The sequence below is a fragment of the Staurois parvus genome, unplaced genomic scaffold (genome assembly GCF_062004578.1).
Source record: "Staurois parvus isolate SC_StPar_1 unplaced genomic scaffold, SC_StPar_1.0 ptg000137l, whole genome shotgun sequence".
Lineage (NCBI taxonomy): Eukaryota > Metazoa > Chordata > Amphibia > Anura > Ranidae > Staurois > Staurois parvus.
This window is the reverse complement of record NW_028317933.1, coordinates 5,071,402-5,090,596: the sequence shown is the minus strand read 5'-3', so window position 1 is coordinate 5,090,596 and position 19,195 is coordinate 5,071,402. Positions and strand designations below refer to the sequence as shown.

Here is a 19,195-nt window from a genome sequence, read left to right as displayed (position 1 = left end):
TGTGATTTGTAGGCTGCTTTAGGTTTCAGCAGGCCGTTAACAGGGCCGGGACAAGGGGTGGGCAGGAGGGGCATTTGCCCTGGGGACTGAGGATGGACATAGGGCAGTAAACCCATTCTATCCCAACCACAGCACCACCTGCCTGAAGTTTGCATGTTCTCCCTGTGCCTGCGTGGGTTTCCTCCAGGTACTTCGGTTTCCTCCCACACTCCAAAGACATGCTGGTAGGTTAATTGGATCCTGTCTGAATTGGCCCTAGTATGTGTATGTATGGATAAAAGTTAGGGACTTTAGATTGTAAGCCCCTTGAGGGTTAGGGACTGATGTGAATGTCCAATATATATTTGTAAAGCGCTTCAGCCAGGAAATGAGGCTAGCTCTAAATGACTTGCTGCTGCTTCTAATGTATACTGTGATCAGCTCCCAGTGTTCAGTAAAATCATAGCAAGCCATTTTAAGAAAAACACTCAGCCCTGATGAAGGAGCATTTAGAAGCCACCAAAATGCATTGGATTTTATTGAGGAAATAAATGATCTGTTTGAACTTTCAACAGTTGATGTGGTTCTTGGGTGAAACGCGTCAGGATGTTGCCTGGGAAGCACCTAGGCTGCGGCTGCTTTCCAATCACTGAGTTGGGCTGTTCAGGACCGTGGCATCTCCGATTCATACTTTACACAGAAGGCAAGGATGGTCATTTCAGGTGCCGATGGATCACCGGATCAGGTTGGATGGGTGCCTGGAGTGGTGCTCAAAGAAGCTTAATAGGGTCACAGTAAAAATAAAAACGTTGCTACACATACACAAGTTGTAGCTAATTGGTAGTCCAGTCCCCATCACACTTTCAACGTTTCCTCTTGTGTCACTTTACTAGGGGGGGTCAACAAATCTACTCACCGATGACATGTTGAACAAGAGACGTGGACACAGGAAGATAAATGCAGCCCACATCCTCCTAATAGATGCGTGAATATATACATTTTCAAAATGATTTTTCTTCCACTGAAAGGATTTATTTCTTTATATCAAAGCCAGCATTACATCATGTTGATTGAAGTGCTCATTGGGGTTCTTCGTTACAAAAAAATCCATGTGTTCATAGTTTTATTTATACACTTAATACTAATTTATGCACATTTTATTAATGGTTTTACATTTTTAAATGATTTTAGACTTTTCTCAGCTACCCCCACTCAGCAGCTGAGGTTCTCTCGCAGTCTGGTGATAAAAGGATAGGATGAGGCCAGACTCAAAGTAAAAGGACTCTCATTAGGTGTCAGTACTGATAGGTCTACAGTTGGCCATACATGCATAGATGTATTTCATTCAGGGCAGCGGGCTGAATAAAAGAAACAAATTCCTCCATCCATGCTATACAGCGTCGGTGGACGTTTTTGCCCTACCAGCCATTTGCATTCAGACAGTCGGCACCAACAGCCATCAGATTAGCCAATGCAGATGCCATTCAGCCAACAATTTTCCACCAGTCTCCTTCAAAAGGTCTGTTTCACACAGGCATCTGCTTGTATAAGAACAGTATGAACAGCAAGCTTTTACAAAGCATTTGCAGAGCTTTCAGCAAGCTTTGTTGAGGCTTTTAAAGCGCCCTTCAGTTTGTAAATGGTGAACACAGATCCTAATGGGAGTGTTGATTGCCACCTTAAACAAGCTGCTAGCAGGCTTCAAGACTACGTGAAGCTTGGTGAAGGCCTGCTGAAGCCTGCTAGCAGCTTGTTTAAAGTGGCAGTTAGCACTCCCATTAGGATCTGTGGATAACATTTCCAAACAGAAGCTGAAGGGCACTTTAAAGGCTTAGTGAAAGCTGCTTGAAGCTTGCCGAAAGCTTTGCAAAATCTGGCTGAAAGCTTGATAAAACCTTGCTGATTACATTGCTCTTATACAAGCTGAAGCCCATGTGAAACAGGCAAAGAGTCAACTGGGCACTCAACTTTTGTTGAGCGGGATGGTGCCAACAGGTACTCCCGACTCTAATTTTGGTTGATTCATCTTCAATCAGTTGAAATGCAAGCCTTGGATAGCAGCCCTAAGCTGACCATAGATGGATCGAATCTTAGATGGTTCAGAAGGGAACCACCAAGATTTGATCCAGCTATGGGAAGGCTGGTTGTATCTATCAATCATGTTCAGTACAACCAGCCTATTAGATTTTTTGCATGCAATCATTGCCAATGGCTCTAGCTGCTAGCAGTGATAATTGTGTTCTGCTGGTTAATCCCCACATCAACACTGCGTTGACTGGGTAATCAAGCATTTTTCTTTCCTTCTACCTGTGTATAATCTATGGCATGTTTTAAGAACAAGGACTGAGCCAGTGCACATGCTGGTGGTGTGACGCACTTTCACATTCACTAACTGTGATATCTGTGTCATGGATGAAACACAAGCCAACAATCATCGGGATGGGTGACAGAAGAATTACTGTCTACCATTCGTACACTCAGGCACTGCCCGAGGGCCCGGGGTCAGTAGGGGGCGCCATGAGATGACCCTGGTACCTTTCATTGGCTTTTTCATAGGCTTTTTTGGGTGTGGGCGAGGACACAGGGGCCCCATGATCCCTTATTGCCCGGGGGCCCCATGAGTTGTCAGTCCTTCCCTGCCGTTTACTCTACTGAGGTTGCCGTCAGCTATACATGACTCAGTGGCCAGGAGGTTACCATGCTCTCCAGTATTACAATGTAACACATACATTTAGGAAGGGAATAACGGGTGTGGTACTAGGTGTGTGGACTTCATTTGACCAACAACTGACACCTTCAACCTTGAACACAGGGAGAATACTTTAGCACCCTATCAGTTTCTATAGAAAGTTTTTCCTCAGCAGAAGTGCTCTACAAATGTCCACCTATGGTACAAACACGTTTTTTTTCCAATCGAATCTACTGGAACGGGTACAGTCACTCAGGGTCGAGCTGTTAAAACCAGTTCATGATCCTAATTTTACCTTGTAATCCTCTCTAAAAGTAACCCTTCTCATACGTTCAGGGAACAGCAGCAAGCAGACAAGGCAGATTAGACCGAGCTTATCAAGAGTATGCTCCTGTAAGCCTCGTCCGCCAAGACACTTTCATGCAAACCTTAGCTGCGCTGTGATTGATCAGCTGGGCACATGGCTTCATATAATTTCAATCTCCCTGAAAAAAATAGGAAGCCAATTACAGGAGAAATGGGAGGAACACAAGAGAGAATGTAAAAGCTATGCCACTCAATACCGCCCAATTTTATGAGATACGGAAGATAAGGAAGAGCAAGCTGTTTAGCACTTTTTAGGCAAAAGGTACTTTCCTGCCCCACCCCAAGTTACAGGGACCACTAAGAAATAATATGCGAAAAATCATTAGTTGAACCCACTGATGCATTTTTTCCCAGCAAGACGTTTCCTTAATGCTGGCTTTTCCTAATAAGTCAAAAATGTTGGATAAAAGGTTGATGTAGTATGACACTTTCACTAGTTAAATAGTACTTTTTTTTTTCAATAGAGGTTTATATCAGTGCAAAAAGAGGGAATCATTGAAGATAGATAGATAGATAGATAGATAGATAGATAGATAGATAGATAGATAGAGAGATAGAGAGATAGAGGGATTTGGTTCCAAAAGACGGACTTCCCCTGAAAATTAAGGAACTTTATAATAAGGGTGTTAAATGGGTATTATGGATAAAACTTAATGGACTGAGTCATCCCCTGGATTTTTTTTCTATTACTCTTCTTCTGGCAAAGGCAATGGCAGATTGATGTCTTGCTTAACTCCTGCTATTGCTTTGTCCACCCAGGAGCACCATAGAGTCCATCAAACACTCTAGTACAATGTTCTAAGCCCTGACCAAGGGGAGTGTTCAGTCCTGAAATGGGCTGGCAGCTGTTGGCTTTTGTGCTGTAACTGGTTGAAACACAAAAACATTGAGCTTTATAAAATGTTGGTTTAGTGTTCTCATTGGTTTGAATGCACCTGGATTTCCTAGTCTGGGTGATGCTGGTTTTTCCAAGGACCTCCCAGATTGGTGTGGATTTGTCTAACCCAAGTAACTAGACGTGAAGACTGACCACTGTGACCATCCAAAAGTGTGTGACCAGCACCTCACTCTCACTCTTTTCCTTGCTTCTTATATGTCTTGGATACTTCAACAGTGAGAGCTCCATGTTATAATTCCAAAATCTCTCCGTCCATCTGAAAGTTGTGGGTGTTGTATGTTCCAGCTCCTTCTGTTACTTTCAACATAATATAAGTTATGTAAGATTCCAGCAGGAAAAGTGTTAACCCTCATAATAGTCACAGCAGGTGAGCAGATGCAACAAATCACTGCAATGATCTCATTGATGGAGTCTCTAAGAGAGGAAACTGTCAGGTGGTATAACTCCAAGCATCTACCAAAAACATGAGTATTAGATTTAAGTGGAATGACCCTTTAAGTTAAGCAAATGAAAGGAAATTTAGGGTGAATTACACACTAGGGACTATTAAGAGTCATCTGCCATATTGACGCAGTCCATCATAACCAGTAATCAGGGTGGACTGACAACTCATGGGGCCCCCAGGCAATAGGGGATCATGGGACCCTTGTGTCCTTGCCAAAACTCAAAAAAGCCGATGAAAAAGGTACCAGGGGCATCTCATGGGGCCCCCTACTGACCCCAGGCCCTCGGCAGTGCCCGAGTTTCCAAATGGTCAGTCCGCCCCTGCCAGTAATGCTACTTGACCGAACGCTCAAAAATAATCTTTGAAGCCACGCTGTTCTACTTGAGCTGCCTATTCAGAAACATCCGAAAATCTGTTAGCATTTAGGCTGGCCATACACTTGGCAATTTAATACAATCAACGCTCGATTCCATTTTGTGTCCAAATCACAAATTGTTTTCAATTGCCTGCAACAAGGACAAATCCAAATGTCCTCAATGGTATGTGGTAGAATAATCCAATCACTCTTAGCAAAGTTTTGTTTTTGTTTTCTCATTTCAATTCAGTTTCCATTTTACCTTTAAATAAACTGTATTGAACCCATCAATCTATTGCCTGGTTTTGACATTACAATTACTACAAATTCCAGTGGTCAAGCTGTTAGAAATTCTGTATATAGCCCCCCAAAACAGACAGTGCACAGTCCACATGTGTTTTTATGCTTTATTGCAACAAGGAAACAGGAAACTTTATTCAGAGAAAGACATAGAGTATACCATAGATGCAGCTACAAACTTATAAACACTGCCATCTACTGGTTGAGGAATATATCTCTGGGCAGCACAGTGGATAAATGGTTAGTACTTCTACCTGGCAGTACTAAGTTCGTTAGTTCAAATTGCAACCATGGCACCACCTGCCTGGAGTTTGCATATTCTTCCTGTGGCTGCGTGGGTTTCCTCCGGGTACTTTGGTTTCCTCCCACACTCCAAAGACATGCTGGTAGGTTAACTGGCTCCTGTCTAAATTGGCCTTAGTATGTTTAAGTATGAATGTGAGTTAGGGACCTTTGTATTGTATGCTCCTTGAGGGTTAGGGACTGATGTGTATGTACAAAATATATTCACTCACTGGCCACTTTATTAGGTACACCTATTTTAGTGCCAAGAAAATCTCCCCCACACCATTACACCACCACCAGCCTGAACTGTTGATACAAGGCAGTATGGATCCATGCTTTCATGTTGCTTACGCCAAATTCTGACCCTACTATCTGAATGTTGCAGCGACCAGTCTTCCCAATCACCTCTGACATCAACAAGGGATTTAAGTCCACACAACTGCCGCTCACTGGATATTTTCTCTTTTTTGGACCATTCTCTGTAAACTCTAGAGATGGTTATGAGTGAAAATCCCAGTAGATCCACAGTTTTTGTAATACTCAGACCAGCCCGTCTGGCATCAACAACGATGCCACATTCAAAGTCACTTAAATCCCCTTTCTTCCCCATTCTGATGCTCGGTTTGATCTTCAGCAAGTGGTATTCACCACATCTAGATGCCTAAATGCGTTGAGTTGCTGCCATTTAATTGGCTGATTAGCAATCTGCATTGCCAAGTAGTTAAACAGGTGTACCTAATAAAGTGGCCGGAGAGTGTATATCTAAGTTGAAGGTGCTATATAAGTACCTGTAATAATAACACTGATGTAGTTGTTGCACACAATACATGGACACTGTATTCTGACACAACAAACTCAGGGGTGGTAGACGCTATCGTTTCTGGCAATGACTTGTGAATGCATTTGCAATTTTCACTGGCTTGAAAGTGATTAAAATTGAAAATTGTCACGTGTATGGCCATCTTAATGGATAAGGCCCCTACTATAGTCCCTAAGAGCATGCATCCCGCAATACATTACACTTACATGTTTTGATTCTCAAGAGGTTTAAGAAGATTTGATACACTTAGAGAAGACTGGGATATAAAGTTGATCAAGGGAATATTAAATTGCCTCTCGGGGGATCAGGAAGGAATTTTTTTTACAGCATGAGCAAATTGGATTGTGCTTTGCTGGGGTTTTTTTTGCCTTCCTCTGGATCAACTGTGGGTGTAGGATTATAACTTTTTTTTTAATGGTTGAACTGGATGGACTTTTGTCTTTTTTCAGCCAGACTAACTATGTAATATGAAGCTTTAGAAAGTGGAAAAAAACATTAGGATATTTGTAATGTGAGGGGGTTAGATTTAACGCAGCTGCTCTTTCTGACGTCTATCTCAATATGAGTTCCATCTCTTGCGAGAGATAAGAATATTGCTTACCGCGGTGTCCTGACTCACTCGAATCCTATTCCAGCTTCAGTGCTTTTGTATCTATTTTGGCCCCATGGACACGTGTCCTATTCTGTACTATATCCCTTTATTGATAACACAGAGTCACCGCTCTCCTGATCCCGAGCCATCAACAAAGTGTGCGCTGAATAATCAGATCCACCCAGGATAACCCAATCCATGCTTAGGTGGCTGCGGCGATGTCTGCGTGTTCATCATATATATGGGAAGCCAGAAATAGCCTTTATCACAGCGGGAAGACTGAATTACATAACATAGGTTTAAAAAAGTTCTTTGATTTTCAAACCCTTCTCAGCTGCCACCTGGGCACTTATCGTATTCGTGCGATTAAAGGCACGTGCAACGCAAACGTCCAGTTTTTTTTATATATAGCCGGCCAAAAAAAAGGCATTGCAGAATTTGTGGTGTACAGAGAAGGATTTATATCGAAAGCACGCCTGTCATTAGCTGTATCTATAACCGTACACGTCTTTTGGTATGGTTTAGCATGTTAAAATCCAACTGAACTCTTACGGTGTTTCAGCTAAAAAAAATTACAGGTGAATTAAAGCAAAACGTTTTCAATGACATATGGTTCATTTTATTCTGAAAGCAGTCACAGCCTGAGGGCAAAAACTCATTCTGCCAGCATGCTATAAAAAAGCACCTTTGTTCTTGGTGTGGAAGGAGTGGTCTCTCTGCAGGGGTCCAACATACTCCCTGCTGCCTCCTGCTAAGCTGGCCATACATTATACAATTTTCCTATCCAATTTCCTTTGGATTTACCTTTTAACTATGTAGAGTAGGGGCCTGCCTGACTGCATACAAATTGAAAATGTTTAGATTTGACCTCATAGTACATTATTTTGGTAAATGTAAAGGAAAATTATATAATGTATGTAGAATGTAAAGGAAAATTATATAATGTATGTAGAATGTAAATGTAAAGGAAAATTGTATAATGTATGGCCAGCCTTGGGCTTATAGCTGTGCAACCAGCAAAAGATCACACTCCCAGGTGATTGGAAAAAACTAGCTTTGAGGTGCGGTTTCTAGAGTGAACTAGCTTTGACTAAGCATGTTGGGTGTCCGCAGAGAGACCTCTGGTTCCACGTGGAGAGAATGGTCTTTATTTTCTGCAGCATGCTGGGAGGGGACGGGCTTTTATATATTAGGATGTGGTTGTTTTCTAAAGAAAAACAATTGTAACATTTTTTTATTTTGATGCACCGGAATAATTTAAATTGAATGTTCAATTGAGGTTTAGGGCCCTTTCAAACCAGGTGCAGTTGGATGCATTTTTTACTGCACTCCAACTGCATAGACAGTCTAAAATCCACGCTATCCTATGGGCATAGTTCACAGTGCAGTGCAATACAAAAAATTAGAGCACACTTCATTTTTCCACACTGCAAACATGCAAAAATGAATACAAACACATGTAAAAGACACTGTAACGCTTCGCAATGCACATGGAAGCCAAAGGAAAGAAAGAACTGACGTCACAGGACAAATGCAGATAAAACGCATCAACTGCATGCAAATGTGCATCAACTGTAAGCTCGAAAGAGCAGGGCCCTCGATCCCCTCATGTTTTGCATTGTATTGGTATTGTTCTGTCACACGTTCTGTCCCCCATTGTAATGTACAGCGCTGAGCGAACCATTGGCGCTTTATAAATACTGTATAATAATAATAACTGCATGCAAACGTGCATCAACTGCATGCAAATGTGCATAAAAACGTGCATCAAAGAAAAAAAACATGCAGTAGAGGTGCAGTTTCTAGTGTGAATGGGCCCTTTAAATATTCTCCAGCACACATCAGGAGCGCCCAGAATCGCAAAGTAAATGCAAATACTAACTATCCTGTAAGTCAGAGCTGAAGTATATCACCAACACCACCCCCACAATACATTGCAGAGGCCTGTGTAATGCAGTGTGATTGTATTTGCACAATGAGTGTGACCCAGGTTCAAAGCAGATGCTTTCCAAAGTTCCTAAAAGTGCTATTTTGTTTATAGGTTGGACCTTCTGGACTGAGTTATTCCCTGCCTTCCTATATGTCTTAAAGTTGAACCCTGGGTAAATTTTGTTTTTCCCCACACTAGCAGTCTTGTACAGTGGAGTGTTCCTGTTGTCACCACATCCACAGAATGGCTCTGGACATGAGGGCGGTAGGAACAGTCCACCGCTGGACATGGGGGAGTGCTGTGAATAGAAGGATCGGGTGAGTATAGGCTCTGTGATCACCCCTAGACAAAACAATAAGTTAACCCATGCAGTAGGCACAGGGCCCCCCCCCCCCCTTAAAAAAACTTTGCCTGGAATTCTGCTTTAAATCCAACAACAGTGAGATCTTTGCTCTAATTCCACACTGTGTTCCTGACCACTTAGGAATTTGGATGTTCCAACTACTTTGTGTGTTCCAGAGCCTCTTGGTACATTCTCCATACCATAACATCAAATAAAATATTCCAGCTGGTAGAGTGGGAACTCATTATGATGGCCACAGCAAGTGTGCAGACATGAGAACTTAGTGAGATCTCACCTACCACCAGAAATAAAGGAGACTGTAAGAGGTGGTTGAACTCTCCAGCATCCACCAAACAGAGAAATATCAGTTTTGGTTACGTGATGCTTTAAAAGGGAAGAAAATACTGGTGTTGGAAGCTTCAGATGCATACTGAACAAGATCAGCCTTCCTGCCGTAGATGTAGAGAATTTTGGGAAATGCCCAGAGCCTTCTAGCATTGCTATAATGCTTCATAAGAAATTCCCTTTAACCTCACCCTTCTAAAATACACCAAAACCTCCACCGTGGGGAAAGACGCTGAAAGTTTGTATGCTCCTCCATGATGACATAGCCCTGTCTACCAACCAAAGGCCCATTTTAAGAATGATCACAGAGCAGCAGATATACACCAACCTGCCCAGAAATTCCCAGACCTGTACGGCATTGTAACACTAAAAATGCTGACAGCGGGAGGGCAGCTAAGGTAGCATGCCACTTATCCACGCCAACCGTACAGAGTTAATAAATGTACTGTAATGTAGGTCAGTGTACGCTCCATTTACTTCAATAAACTGCCAGCAATGTGCTGTTCAGGAAGTCTGATCCGCTAAGCTGTAAAATTTGGGCTAAGTCTTCTGAAAAACAGCTTGTTATGAAACAGACTTTTACAAGACCAAGAGAAGGTACCTAATGAGACACAAACAGATGCAGATGACTGAGGCTCAATCATACCATTGTATCCAATCTGATAAGCTAAATGTGATTTCATTAAAACTTTCAATTTCCTCTCCTTGTTGTGCTGGGGATGTGCAGGCATCGCCTCTCCAGATGTAATATTGGAAAATAATGCTGTCTAGAAAACCTGATGAAAATTTGCTTCACCAGACAACTCATAAAACAGATGATGGAGTGCTAATGCTACATAGTAAATGCTACAACCAGGGGCGGATTGACCATTCAGGCTCTTGGGCGCTGCCCGAGGGCCCAGGGTCAGTAGGGGGCCCCATGAGATGCCCCTAGTACCTTTCAAAGGCTTTTTTTGGGTGTGGTTTGAGTTGGGGGAGGACACAGGGGCCCCATGATCCCCTATTGCCCGGGGACCCATGAGTTGTCAGTACGCTCCTGGCTACAACTGAACTTTAAAGGCCTTTGGAAGTCTCAGAAATATATAAACATTATATTAACAAGCTCTACTTTTGTAGGCTTGCCCCCATCTTCCTATTACAGCAGTTGTGAAAATATGATTTTGCAGCCCGTTAAACACCTAAGTGGTCGGACACGCCCCCGCTTCTCCTCTGCAACACAGGTTTGTGTGATGACACTTGTGATGTGGGGTGTTACCACTACTCAGCTATGTTAGCACAGAGCACTGGAGGAGAACAGGTAGCAACCTTATTTACTGAGACAGAAAGGTATTTTAAGACACGCTCCATGCAATGACCAGTATCAAGTCATAACACACAGGACTATAAAGTGTTGAAAAGGTGCGAGACTTCAATTAAAACAGCTGACAGGTTCCCAGTTTAAAGTTTTCCCAAGTAGTGGGGCTGTTCCAGCACTGCATGTGCCAACTGCTTGTTTTGTCTAGGGGTGAGAAGAAAGCTCCCTCAGTCCAGCGGTGCACTGTTTTCAGTCTATGAAGCCTGCTCTGGGCTTGATGACGTCAGGAACAGTCCAAAACTCAAGACTGCTGGAGCTGGACCAGTCTTGTGCTGGGAGGATTCCAGGTCCCCAGTTTAAAGTTTTCCCAAGTAGTGGGGCTGTGCCAGCACTGCATGTGCCAACTGCTTGTTTTGTCTAGGGGTGAGAAGAAAGCTCCCTCAGTCCAGCGGTGGACTGTTTTCAGTCTATGAAGCCTGCTCTGGGCTTGATGACTTCAGGAACAGTCCAAAACTCAAGACTGCTGGAGCTGGACCAGTCTTGTGCTGGGAGGATTCCAGCTCCCCAGTTTAAAGTTTTCCCAAGTAGTGGGGCTGCGCCAGCACTGCATGTGCCAACTGCTTGTTCCTGGTCCATGAAGTCTGTTCTGGGCTTGATGATATCAGGAACAGTCCAAAACGCAAGACCACTGGAGCCAGGCCAGTCTTGTGCTAATAAAGAAAAAAGTTCTCAGTGGGGCTGTGCCATCACTGCATGGGCAAAGTGCTTGTTTTTTTTAGGGGTGAGGAGAAGGCTTATACTCACCCTATCCTTCATTCCACAAGAAAACGGCGCTCTCCCTCGGTCCAGTGGTGGACTGTTTCCAGTCCAAAACTCAAAACTGCTAGAACTGGCCCAGTCTTGTGCTGGAAGGATCAGAAGATCAGAAAATTAGGTAAGTATATCTCTTTTCTCCTCTCCCCTAGACAAAAACACTTTTTTTTTGCCCGAAGATGGGCTTTAATCCCTTTTGAAAGTGAAAAAATCTCTTGTCCCTTTTCTTCCACTACATTAACTTTTTAAGATCACTTAGATTTTTAGATCACCAAATAAAAAAAGAAAATTAATAAATGCCCTTAATCCAGAAGTCTTTAAAGCAACTTTATATGTACCCTTAATCCAGATGTCTTCTGGCCAGTCATGTGACATCATGGGTTCTTCCTCTTGCTATCCAGCAGGAGCAGTAGGCAGTCCTCACTTCAATGTGAAGAGCCCTCATGTAGTTTTGTGTTCTGTGCAGCAGGGCCAGAACAAGGGGTGGGCAGGAAGGGGGGCAATGGTTTATTGCAGGGATTGGAGCATCCGGTGTTGAGTTTCTTCTGTTACAAGGCTGACAGGAGTAGTGATAGAGGCCTGGGAGCAGCGAGGAGAGAGGTGCAGGTTGTGCACCCCCTAAGCAGATCCTCTGAGCTCACACATCATGACCCATTGGCATCTTTGCCCTTAGCACTGGATGACCTTGTCCGGGCACTGGCTGTAAGTACAGGCCGGAATGGGGACTTGCCCCCAGGGAGCGTGTTTATGACAATCTGAGCTCACAGAAAGTGGGCAAAATGATGCTGGACATCATTCAATCTGAAAGAACAGCACCATCCAGTGGCAGAAAGAAAATTACTGCAGGGGACAGAGACAGATTGAAGGTGAGTATTGCAGCAAAAGCTGCTTTTTTTTTTTTAAACAGAAAATTAGAGTTCAGTGTTAACAACAAAAATTGTCAATATTGTTGTAATGAACATGTCTAGATTTATCTTCGAATGCTGATTATAATCAAAAGTGCATGATGTGTGAATGCATGTGGCATTGCACACTGCATATCTGAAAGGTCTAGTTCAGCTGATTTGTTTGTAAAAAAAGCAAATCTTTGCAACAAAAATGCAATGAGCAGATTTTTTTCTTTTTAATCAATGTTCCACAATGCAACAGTCTGGAAAATGTATGACGATGCATCCGTTGCGACCGAACCTTCAACAATAAAAACTGCTATAATAAAAACTTTACACTGATATACATCTCTGTTAGTTTGTGAAAACAGCAGCACACCCCTCCCCGCTATGGAAAAGCAGAGATATCACAAACACAATGACTCAGTTCTACCTGTCTCCAAGTCCCAAAAAAGTTGAAAAGATTTGTCCTAACAACCGCATGGCATCGCACTGTATTCTCTCTCCTTTGTTTTTGGATGCTATATACTTCAGATTATTGTCATACAGAACCTTATAATAGTTCACAGCTAAACCAGCTATTATGCCACTAGTCAAAACTCTCCAGTTTCCATGGCAACTGTGAAAGTAGGAAATTTCCCAGACAAATGTTCAGCTTCTTTTGTAAAATTAGTTTGCTGATCAACTTTGCAAAGGCTGCTTAACTGCTTGCTTTCCAACAGGGCTGGACGTCCTAAAGATAAACTCAACTGGGTGAATGAATGCTATTTTTCTAAACCTGCATTACTTTTAATATATGATTTCATATTTTAAGTCCCAAGTTTCTTCTTTTGCTTACACAGCCATGCACATGTTCAAGGACAAGGCTGACGGGACTTTGTTTACCATGTTGTAGAAGGTCCCAGGTCCCCCATGGTCTTGGCCAAGCCCAGAAGTCATTTGAGAACCTTGTATGTCATGTATTTAGGTGCCTTAAAATAAAGCAATCACAAATCTGGGCAATTCCAAATGAGCATATGATGGAAAAATGGACAACCTTCAGTAAAAAAAAAAACAGAAATCAAAACCATCAGCAGATTCAGAGATACAGCAATCTAAAGTTATATTCTAATCTTTTGACTTGTTCTGCAAAAGCTAAGCTTCCTCTCTTCCACTCCCGAAACTTAACTATTATTCATTGAAGCCTCCTATCACATTTAAGGACCAACAAGATGATTCTGAAGGTGAGAATTTTACAGAAAAAGTCAAGACTGTGTAATTGTTCATTAAGATGGAGAAATTACTTTGATATAAGCTTTTTCATGATGGGAATCGGCCCAAAATATCTAGTCCTCCAGATCAATTTTTCTGGTAATGTCAGAATTAAGGTTCCCATGATTTTTTCTTACATGGACAATAGGCTCAAAATAAGACTCCCATTCTATATGTATTGATATTCTAACTTGTCACAGCTTAAACTAAAGGTGTAGGATCTAGGGGTGACCCAATTGTCATCCAAAAATGTTTGAGATTGTAGGCTCAGGTAGCTGAGAAGATCTAGTTTCATCCACTGAATGTTTCCCAAGCCATACCCCTGCATTGCCACGGTTATGTTATATAAACTAGTAATGTCCACCTGGATTTTCTGGCCTAGAGACTCTGTTACAACAAGCAAAGCAATTGTTTAACAAATTTCCTATTATAACAGTCCCACGTACCCCCAGGGTAAACATATGATAAGTATATATTTATACAAAATGATTGGTGCAACCTTGAATTTCATGGCCTAATCAAGACTTCTGCTCACGTATGGACTTTTCCCAGCCTCCTCGTCAACAAATGTTATGTGACAAGATAGACGTAAAGCTTAATGATGTAGACATTAAACAGAACATAAACCAAAGTCTATTAGCATACATAAGCTTTTGGAAAATTCCTATGGCCCAGCGAATATGTGAGGTATAATTCATTAATAAAAAAATAAAATTCAAACACTCCAGTCTGCAGGCAATAGTGCATCCAATGGTGTCACTGTAATGCTTCGTCTGATGCAAGTAATCTCCAACACTGCAAAAAACACCCCCTTCCTCAGAGCTCTAAGTAAGGGGGTGCGGCCCCCAAAACACATTACCTTCCAACTGTGTCGTACATGGTCAGACACCATCACCTCAAGACTGGAGTTGACTTCTGATATGCTTGTTTCCTACTATTTTTGTAAGTATATAATTGATTTTTGCATCCAATAAACATGTTGGTGGTAATGAACTCGTGTTTGAGGCTTCCTGTGTGTTTTTTGCTTTATAATTCATCAGTGTAGCTTTGTATGCTTTCAAGCTAATACTTTTTAACATTCCCCCAAAAAAGTCCTTATAGAAATGAATTTTTCAAACTATATCTTCTATGAATCCAGCTTTCTGGCACCCCCCTTCTCTGTGAACATCTACAACAGCCCAATAGAGTAACCAAAGCAAAAAAAAGACATCTGCCTCTAAAGAATTGAGGTTCCTGTCCATAGACTTTTAAGGATATCTGCGCAGGCTGCCACAAAAACATGAATATGGATTCGCATTCTGCAGGAGCAGTCAGCATATGCAATGCTAGTACTGGGCTTTCCTGTGCAAAAACCCAGCATGCACTGCAAACTACCATCAACGCAAACTGTATGAACTGTTTAATGAATTTTAATTTTCAATTTCCTGGCTGCAGACCCTGGTGATGTAGATTTTACTCTTAAGCAAAAAGTTGACTCTTACTACTATGGCACCTTGTCAATGTCAAGCAGATTCTTTTATAATTGATTACCCCAAAGATATTGGACAGGAAGCCACATGACAATGCAACCTAAAGTGCTGGAAGGATATAGTGTGGAAGTCAATGTCATACCTGGCTGAACCGGAAATGACATCAAACATGGCCAGTAGTCCCATGTGGGGGCAAAATCCTCAAATACCCCCTGCTTTTTATGGAGGCATATAAGACCGCTGACCTCTACACTGCATGTCCTTTTATTGCACGACACCACTGGGAATTTCCCAAAAAAGTTGTGCAAACTGCTGGCAAAACCTTTGAAAAACGAGGCATGCACTGAAAGAATATCAAAGCTACATGCGGGAGTGTTTAAAGGGCAATGATGAAGAAGATACATAGCTTCTTTACAGTGTCAAAGTTGATAATGATAGAAATATATCTATTGTATATTACAGGGAATTTCTTTCTAGGAAGTGAAAGAGGCACAACACATCGCATTTTATTGAATACAGGGTTTTTTTTCCCCAGCAGAGACCAAGAAGTTATTTTGAGAACAATTGTGTCAAATGCATCAAGAAATTTCAAACTTGAAGGAAATGATCTTCAAAAATTTCAAAATGGTACTTTCTGTAAGCCGGCTAAGGCCTTTAGGCTACAAAATCTTACATGAAAAAAAAAGACCTTTGGCTGCTAATAATGTGATTACTGAAAAAAACATGAAATGTTTTCATAAGTAAAAATATGCTTTATACCAGTCTGATCAATGCCATCTGCACATTCACAAATGTAAAAACAACTTTGGCGGAAAGCTTTCATAGGGTCATGCTGTTATGTTTCAATTGAATCTGTTTTTAGTGCAGGGCAAGACAAGTACTGTCAATGCTGAACCATTTAACAACAACCACACAGAACAAGTTTTTTCAATTTAAGGCTGGGCTCACACTGTGGCAATGTGTTCCCGCGTGCATTAACGCACATTTTAGCATACATTCATGTGTGATGCATTAAGGCAGCCCATTCAATTGCCAATGCATCAAAAAGGTGCGCTTGTTTTTTATACCAATACCATGTATTGTGGTGCACTGCAATGCACGTCCATTGGCAAGGTTGGGGTAACATTCAACATTAAGCCTAAAGAAGATCTATCATGATACTTTTTGTTACAGTTCTGTCCCCTATGAGACAAAGTACATGTAGCACTCGTTCTGACATTGATAAGTGTTATAGCCAGAGTTATGAGAAGCCACATGCCTCCCTTTCTGTCATGGACAATCCCACTACAGCTTTAAAGGAGACGACTGATTCATAAGGGCATCTTGTCTCGGGTGTGAACATCAAGTTGTGGAAAGAAGACTGCAGAGCCTGAGATGTCCCTACTCCCGCTGCAATCTTTTTGCCGCTGCTTGACTGTGGACTGTGGAAAGTGCTCACAGCCAAGACAAGCTGCCCTTATGAATCTTAGATTGTAAGCTCCAAGGACCAGGGCCCTCCTAACCCTCTTGTATTGAACTGTATTGTTGCTGTATTATCTCCCTTTATATTGTAAAGTGCTTAGCAAACTGTTGGCGGTATATAACTCCTGTATAATAATAATGAATCAGCCGTCTCCTTCATAGCTGTTGTTGGACCAGCCGTGGCAGGAGGGATGGAAGGCAAATCAGTCCTCATAACTATGGCTAGAAAGCACATAACAACATGGGACAGAACTGTAACAAAATTATAATGTTCTTGAACATTGCAATAGTGTGAATGGGACCTTAATATTTCCTATTTATTGTTACATCATTTTTATTATTAGGAACATACAGTATATGCTACTGGTTAATGTGAACAGTTTGTATACTGAAGTAGTTGCACGTAAAGTGTTACTAAACCCAGGACCCTGCATTCACTATATCCGCTCTCCCCGGACCCTGCATTCACTATATCTGGTCTCCCAGGACCCTGCATTCACTATATCTGGTCTCCCCGGACCCTACATTCACTATATCTGGTCTCCCCGGACCCTGCATTCACTATATCTGGTCTCCCCGGACCCTGCATTCACTATATCTGGTCTCCCCGGACCCTGCATTCACCATATCTGGTCTCCCCGGAACCTGCATTCACTATATCTGCTCTCCATGGACCCTGCATTCACCATATCTGGTCTCCCTGGACCCTGCATTCACCATATCTGGTCTCCCCGGACCCTGCATTCATCATATCTGGTCTCCCCGGACCCTGCATTCACTATATCTGGTCTCCCCGGAGCCTGCATTCACTATATCTGGTCTCCCACAGTACACAGTACATGGAAATGCAATTATTTTAGCAAATATGAACTGCCAAATACCTTTTCTCATCAGCAGTTAGAGCAGTCTTGTGACTTCTATCAGTATCCAGCAGAGCACTTTTTGAAGCTTGTAGGAGGAATTTTCATTCTCCTCTGCCTGTTCTATGAGGCTGCATGACCCCTGACCCTCTGTCTGGACAGTGCTGATTTGCACTATGCTGATAACATACACCCTCCCAATTAAAAAAAAAAACCTCTCTAGCAATACACACCAAACTTAGCATGTGCAGAGTGCCTCCTTGGCACTGTACTATCAGCAGATGGATTGGAGACTTTGGAAGAAGGGGAGGAACAGAGAAAACAGGATCAAACAGTCAGATTGTATTCCCTGGTTCCAGCACCATCCCAACGCAGAAAGCACGGGATCATGTAACAAGAGGCTCCAGACCTAGCTAAAAGTGCATAGAAATAGAGCAGTGCACCTTGGCCGCACAGATGCAAGTTTTCTGGACAAAGTACAACCACAAAACTTGCCCACACGGTGTACATTAGCGGCTGCATAGAAATATACACCAAAGATGAGCAACTCAAATCTGTAACCCAGTGCTAGCAGGGACTGCAAAAACAGCAAGAGGACAACCTGCACAAAACATCTATAAGACGTGAAAATGTATGGTATGATTATGTACACACGCAAAATTAAATTCTAACCATAGGTAGCATATTTTTTATATTTGATTCAAGTACTTTGCATGAATGCTGTACAAAGATTAACAAATGGAATGCGGAACTATTTAGCGGGATGGTAAATAGATTTTTTTCATCTTAGTAAACATTCACAATATGAAACATATACCAGACCCTCAGGACATGCTCTTCTTAACCAACATCCGTATGTATGGTATCAGTTGAACTCACAGGCTTTGCAATATCTGGGTATTGATGCACATAAAGTAGGTTTGCATTCTTTGTCGCTGTTAAAGCAGAACTGAACCCATCAATTTAATGGTTTCAAAATACATTACCTGCATGATGGTAATGATAACTGTCACATTTGCTGGTGTTCTTAACCAACCTGTCAGACCATCAAATGGCTGGTCTCATAACTGATCACACGTGCAGCACATTGGCAGTTGCAGATCAAACAGAGGATAAGATGGCAGTTTCCTTGGCTGAAACAAATAGAAGGTTTAGTTCCGCTTTAAAAGATATATTTCAAGGAAAGTTTTTGTTCAGCCGAACCAAGTCTCACTTTCATTTTTATTGTGTTCTGCTCCTTAGGGGACAGCAAATGTGTACTTTGTCCCATCTTCCTAAGTGCTAAGTCTAGCCGTGAGGTTGGACAGAACTCTCCTCCTCCCTTCATGGCTCTCCAACAACGCAGCTAGCAAAGAGACATCTGCTTTGATAGACAGCACTTTTCTTCATCTCCACACATTTGCCACTAGCCTGGAACATTGTAGCTGAAAAGACCCCCTTCCCTTACATTCCTTGTGAGACACTTGTCTCAAGAAAGTGGTCAGAGACTGAGAAAGAACCATCTGTCAAAGCAGCCAGCTCCTTGCTAGCTGCGTTGTCAAACATGGAGGTCGGAGGGGTGCCCGGTTTGATCTCACAGCTAGCCTTAGAAAGACTTGGAGGTCGAAGGGGTGCCTGGTTTGATCTTACAGCTAGTCTTAGATAGACATGGAGGTCGGAGGGGTGCTAGGTTTGATCTCACAGCTAGTCTTCGATAGACATGGAGGTTTGATCTTACAGCTAGCCTTACATAGACATGAAGGTCGATATGGGGTGCTCGGTTTGATCTCACAGCTAGCCTAAGATAGGCATGGAGGTCGGATGGGTGCTCGGT

The 19,195-nt window shown here is 42.3% G+C and overlaps 1 protein-coding gene across 2 annotated transcripts in view; it reads right to left on the bottom strand.

Annotated features, from left to right (window-relative positions):
* Positions 1-19,195, bottom strand: part of HLF (HLF transcription factor, PAR bZIP family member) — a 64,005-nt gene that overhangs the window by 17,075 nt on the left and 27,735 nt on the right. The window lies entirely within an intron of this gene.